This window comes from Cibotium barometz, chromosome 37, assembly GCF_041138505.1.
Source record: "Cibotium barometz isolate CiBa-2024 chromosome 37, ASM4113850v1, whole genome shotgun sequence".
NCBI classification, from domain to species: Eukaryota; Viridiplantae; Streptophyta; class Polypodiopsida; order Cyatheales; family Cibotiaceae; genus Cibotium; species Cibotium barometz.
The window spans coordinates 15,391,510-15,398,262 of NC_141082.1; positions in this window are offsets into that span (position 1 = coordinate 15,391,510).

The following is a 6,753-nucleotide window of genomic DNA, read 5'->3' on the forward strand; positions in this document are numbered from 1 at the left end:
AGATCCGGGCCCCATGGGTTTTGAATGACTTTGTCGAGGAGGTAGGGGACAACTTCAAGTAGTTGGAAAATGGCATGACATTTTGCTCGATAGAAAGGTGACCCTAAAGTGATTCATGAAGAGGCTGCTTTCTAGGTTCCCTGTGCTGCTGTTGTGGGGATGAGTTGGACATGGCTCCATCATAGCCATGTTCTGGGATGTTCCTTGATTAAGTCATAGTTTTAGTATGTACACAATTGTTTTGTGTGAATTGCAATGTGGGGAAGAGGGCTAGACATAGGAAAAAACAAGACTCAAACTTCTCGAGGTATACCTTTAGACTATCCAGGGTATACCTTTAGACTATCCAAGCATGTAACTATAATTGATCCAAATTAAGCCAACTCTACTCGCCATGGAGAGCGCTCTATCCACCCAATACGGGGAGTTAATATAAGCAATAAAAGGAGGGTTTAGAAACTTTTATGTCACTTACTAGTTTGTCAAAGAAGGTTGACATTGGTGTTGCCTCATAGTGTGTGCATCATAGTGTGCTTGTTGGTCATGATTGTTTTTCCTATTGCTTATGTCGTATTATCTTCTTGTTCTTGGGCTTCTTGTTGATGGTGGGTGACTTGGGCTTTGTCGGTGGAAGGTTTAGGTTTGTCAGTCGTTTATTCCCAAGCACCGACTTGGACTTGCATTGACTTCTTTTTTGGATTCTTGTTCTATGGGTGTCTAGTTGTTTGTTCGATGCTTGTAGGCTTCACCCCAGCTTTGCTACTTGTGTCTTCATGGTTTTTTCACCTTTCCAGGTAGCTTGGCTTTGCCTGGGGCTACACTTGTACTTGTGTCAGTGGTTTTTTTTCCTTGTTGCTTCCAATCTTTCGGCTTGCTTGGTAGTTTCGCCACTTTCTCGTTTTGAGCATGGGTTTCTTTCTCGCTTCACCTCCTTAGGATTTCAATGTGATTTTCCTTGGAATACATATAATGAGGCTGCTCTTCTAGACCCCTATTCATGTCAAAGCATAATATTTCCTTGTCATAGTTCTCTATGGCTTTCTTCTTCTGGGGTCAAAGAGAAGAAGTTCTCTATGGCTTTCTTCCTTTGGGGTCTAGAAGTACCACGATCAACTTTATGAATCTACATGATACGACAATCATTGGATGAGGTATTCTACAGCAGGCTTGTACCCACATGAAAAGAGCGAGAAAAAAATCTTGTCGTTAAATGGTGTAACCTAAATCAACACCTTTGAAAAAGAGCTTTGTGTCCGCAACATTAGATTTCCAATTCTGATCAAGTCTTCATATTCTGTGAGATAGAGAGTTGCTCCAAAACATCTATGTCAGCAGATTATTCTGGTAAAGGAAGTGATGGGAGTGTTACTTGTGTGAAGCTGCTCAGTATAGGCCTAGGGTGCTGGTGACTTCTTGAGGGTAAGAGTGCTAGTAGGAAAATCAAAATGGAGAGAAGAAGATGCTACATTAGTGGGTTGATCATTAGTATTTTTAGGGGCAGGTTCATGAGAAGGAATGTGTTTAGAAGTGAGAGGTCTATTAAGTGGATAGTATAATGATACACATTCTCTCCCTCCCTATCCTCCTCATATGTGGGGTTGGTGGGGCCTTGGTGCTATTAATAAACATATCTATATCAGATTTATCTTATGTGGTTATTAGAATGGGGTACTAGATATGTTCAATAGAGAATTCATAGACTACAGGTACTAATATTTGCTCTAGAGTGCCTTCATATAGATGTAAGTATTTATGTGTAGCATACCCTTTTGTTTGGAACTATGCAAAATTGTTAGAAAGAGTTTTAAAATTGACAGGGGTGGAAGAAAGGTTGGGTGGCATAAATAACTCTAGCATTTCTTCGATGGAGTGCACAAGGACTTTAACACCATGATCTAAAATTGAGCACTATGGGATGCAAGGCATAAGTGCACGAGGGCTCTAACACCATGATCTAAAATTGAGCACTATGGGATGCAAGGCATTAGTGTAAATGGTGATGTAGTTAGTAAGGTAGATGTCATTATAAAAAATTACTATGATTATCAGTGGGTTTGCATCTCTATCTAAGTTTGGTTGGCAAGTTCTATTGGATGAGTGCTATATCCCCCTTGGTTAGGTCCTCACTAACGTCTATGTCATATTGTAAAACTGAGAGGGTTAGTAATGAAAAAAATAGGTTAAGATTATGTGGAGGGGCCCTCGGAGTCATCGGGTTAATGAGGCGAACTACAACTAATGACGTGCACTCCACTAACTGTTTCAGTTTGTCATTGGGCTCTTCTATCTATGGCTGACTCAATTGTTTCTTGAATCTGAAATATGAGCATCGTTTTCTATTAGATGAGCTATGATGATTTCCTCACAAGTTGCCTGTACACCTGGATGGTCTTTTGGGTGCTTTTTCCTTGTCTCATTACCATTAGCTAGGACTTTTAAGGTTGCTGTACCTGGATGGTCTTTTGGGTCCTTTTCCCTTCTCATTACCATTAGCTACGAATTTTTAGGGTCCCTGTACTTTTATGGACTCTAAGGAGGGTAACGTAGCTTTTTCCTTACTGCAGCCCTTGCCTTGTTTCTTGTTTTTGATGCTCTTGGAAGTTTCCGGTAGGGCTGGGTCATAGAGTGAGACGTGATCATCTTGATTTTGTTGGGCCTATGCCCTAGTCACAATCCTCACTTGGTACTTCCTATTCTTCTTCTAAAGAAGACTGGCATACAACATTGACTATGCCAAAGCTTGCTGGATGCACAATGTGATGGTAGATGGATGTGGAGTTGTAGGCTTATATGGGCAACCACAGTGATTAAGTGACCTATGTTGCTGATGCACCATCTATTCAAAGGTAGAAACTTTGTTGTTACCATAGGATTTGTCTTCATGGGACATTCTACCACTCTATGGGGTCCTTGTTTGACACCTAAAACAAGCATGAGGAGCTCTCCTCATGCCATTAATGATCCGTGGTCTGTAAGGTCTTGATGCTATTTGCATTAAGGTAGTCAATTGTTATGCATCCCACATCATTGGTCCTAGCTATCCTGAATGGTATTCACTTTTGGGTTGGCTCCCAAGGATTGAATCTGGATAGTTGATGTAGAATTTCGACATTCTAGGGGGTTCATGGTATCACCTAGCCTAATTAGCGGGGTTCCTGGCAGCATTTGTGGTGGTAACACCAGAGGTGGAATATCCGATGCTCTATATGGGTTCCTCCCTAGTGTAGGGTTCATTACTATGCGAGTAACATTTGGTCCAGCTATGTGGGGCTGGGAAAGCTGATGTCTTGAGGAGCTGTCGGTAATGCATGCACTCTTGTCATTCTTACCATTCATTATGCATGGTAGTAGTAGATGATTCATGATTTCTATACCTCCTACAATACCCGCACCCAGTGGTTCCCTCTTGCTCTTAAGGCTGGGCACTCATGCACCATGTGTTTGTTTATGGAGACTACACAGTAAGTCACTTCCCATCTTAGAGCTTAATGTTGATGGGAAATGACTTAGGAGAGGCTTTCTACACTTCCTCAAACCCTTTGATCATTGTCTTAGCAACATCTTCTGCAATCTTGGGCTCTTTAGTTTTTCTAGTGTCCTAGCTGTTGACATTGGGTTTTTTTTTGACCAATGAGTTAAGGCATGTCTCCCTAGGAGAGGCTTTCTACACTTCCTCAAACCCTTTGATCATTGTCTTAGCAACATCTTCTGCAATCTTGGGCTCTTTAGTTTTTCTAGTGTCCTAGCCGTTGACATTGGGTTTTGTTTTGACCAATGAGTTTAGTCTTCTTCTTTCTGTGGTGGAAGGGATGCCTATAAAGTTATCGTCAAAATATATCGCATCTAGGAAATACTCCACTAACGTCTTGTGACTTTTGGCATACAATACATCATGTAATTGTTTGCTTCTCAAACCCTTTAAGAATAATGAGATTAGCTTGGTTTGGCTCGGTTTTTCCTCAACATGGCAATCTACTGTGTTTAAGTTCTTAAGGCAGTTTATATAATTCCTCATTCACTCATGTTCAAGCTGCTTGAATTGATACAACAATATGTAATGGGATCTATGCTTGACACCAGTCATCATGGCTCAAATTCCCCTTTGATCCAAGTGGGAGCATGGTTACCTTTATCATTGATGATATTTCATTAATCACTCTCTAAAAGGAATCTAAGTAAAGATTTAATACCACAGTAAGAGAGGGATCTAGAGAGAGATATGGGGATTGCATTCATGAAGAGAGTACCTCCATCTATCCACTCATCATAGGGAGTAGCCCCTAGACATGGGAAGTTGACCATGACACAACTATAAGCTCCAAGAAAGTAATGTGTATCACGTAAAATCATCAAAAGGTCCAAAAGTACATAGGCCATGTGCCTTTTATAGTCTTAAGGCCACACGTGCCCAAATACCATGTGTATAAAGATCCCTAAGCCCCATCTGCCTATGCCCATACCCCCCATGTGCATCAAGCATTGTTCCTACCTACCTTTCTAGGAATCATTGGGATGCACTAGACTATGATGAGGGTCTTCATTCAGATGCATTAGATGTTCATGAGGCTCTATTAGAGGATCAAGAGCATTCGATTATAGTGATGCATCCATTGTGTACACATGGGGTTGAAGATACTTGACATATTGGATCATGGGATACCTATGAGCATATGATGGACCAACATGAGGAGCATGAGCATAGACCTAAGTTTCTTATGTTAGATGTGTTAGGCTCCTCCTCTAGATTTTAAACATGTGGAGGCATTCCTGATTCATTCACTACTCTTAGTTCTCATAGCTTTCCTGGCAACGTGTATGTGGATATAGTTCATGTTTGCGCAGTTAAGCATAGTACACGAAGATAGTGGATGAATTTGTTGAGGTGGAGGCAGTCAAACACTGAGCAAACAAAACCAAGCAAGACCAATACCCGAGCCACTATAAGAGAAATTTATAGCTTTGTTATATGAAAAGTCTCATAATTTGGCTATCACCATTATTCTTTCAGAATAGGGAGGTAGAAGGGTACACACGTGTTTACATGTACTAACTCCCCATATATATTATTTTGTTTTTGGATGTTTGTATCTACCATCTACTCTTTATTAAGCACAACTTACTGAGAGGGAGAAAAGGGGGATTTTTGGATTTTTAAAATTTAAATGAAGATATAAATTTTCAAGCTTGGGTGTCACACTTGGGTTTACATTTGGGAAAGAACTTTTTTTTGCATACGGCCTAGCCGGCAATGCACGGGTCACCTACTTATCATTAATGAAGTCCTTCAAAGCCCCCTTGTAGTGTGCATATATAAGCTTTGCACCAAGAGAGTTTCATATTGTGCATAGGGTAGTTTCTTTGCAGTCTTAAACCCATCCAACCCACCAATCATATGTACTTATGCTATTTGTGAGTAGAATATTTTTAAATGCATAGCACCAATTATACATACTTAAGCTATTTGTGAGTAGAATCTTTTTCCATGCATAGCACCAATTACATATGCTTAAGATATTTATGAGTATACTCTTTTTACATGTATAGCACCAATCATATATACTTAAGCTATTGTGAGTAGTCTTTTTACATGCATAGTACCAAGGAGATGTAAATGGTTGCATTATCAAAAACACATTTCTCAAGATTTAGGTTCACTGTGGTGTAAAAAAATAGGACTTGAAGAAGCTACTGAGTGCGTGGATTAATGTTAGCCAATTTGGTTAACATACTCCCCACCTTAATTCATGTAAAACAATTTTTCATAATTGTTTTACATGAAGCGCATTGTGTGGTAAAAAAATAGTACTTGAAGAAGCTACTGATCGTGGAGTAATGTTAGCCAATGTTGTTAACATACCCTCCACCTTAATTACAATTCGGTCCTTGGAATTGATAGCAAAGCTCCATGGGAGGCTAGTGGTAGAAGCTACTGAAGTTCCAATAGAAGTCAAAGTGGGACTTCGTGTACTGGGTGATACGATGTGGAAGGCTTTGTAGGATGTTTGAAAGTTAGTCTCAAACATGTCCTCGAAAGTGATCATACACCAGCCTTGCATCCAATGTACTTGCTTGTAGTAATCGAGTATCTGGCAAAGTGTGGGACCCTTGTTGAAAGGCCATGCCTTGTATACCTTCATTGAAGGCATGCCATTCTAGGAATTCCACTAAAAGTACAATGATGAGACAAAAAAAGAGGATGGTAGACACCAGATGTGGGTCTAGCACAACTTTTGATCCTAGATGAACTTGCACATAGTGCAAAGCATCCATTCTTCAGTGATGATAAGAGGTGGTCGGGGTGGGTATCCATGGAAAGTTGAACTGTAGTTTTGGATTCTTCTCTAGCTCCTATTCAAAGAGGTCCCATGCCCATCTATGTTCGAGTGGAAAGTAAAGGGGTCTTACCTTGGGGCATTACAGTACACCTTCCAGTATCTAGCCTGAAGAAGCTATGGGTATCACCACACAGGTTGTTTGCCCAACCATAAGTGCATAAGTGAGTGGGGGCCTACACTGCTTATGGGTCACACTTGTAACCCACCCCTATCTCGCTTGAGATGGGATCTAGATCACTCTGCTAGAACTTTTGCTCCTGAGATAAAACTTGATGAGGTTAAGGTCCAAGTGTGATCAATGATCTTGTTCTCGTGTTGGGGGTGGGTCAGGGTATTGTCATTGTTCTAGTGTTATGAGGGCACGGTCAATGTCGATCCCATATCAAGAGGATCACACTAGTTTAATGGGCAGTCAGGT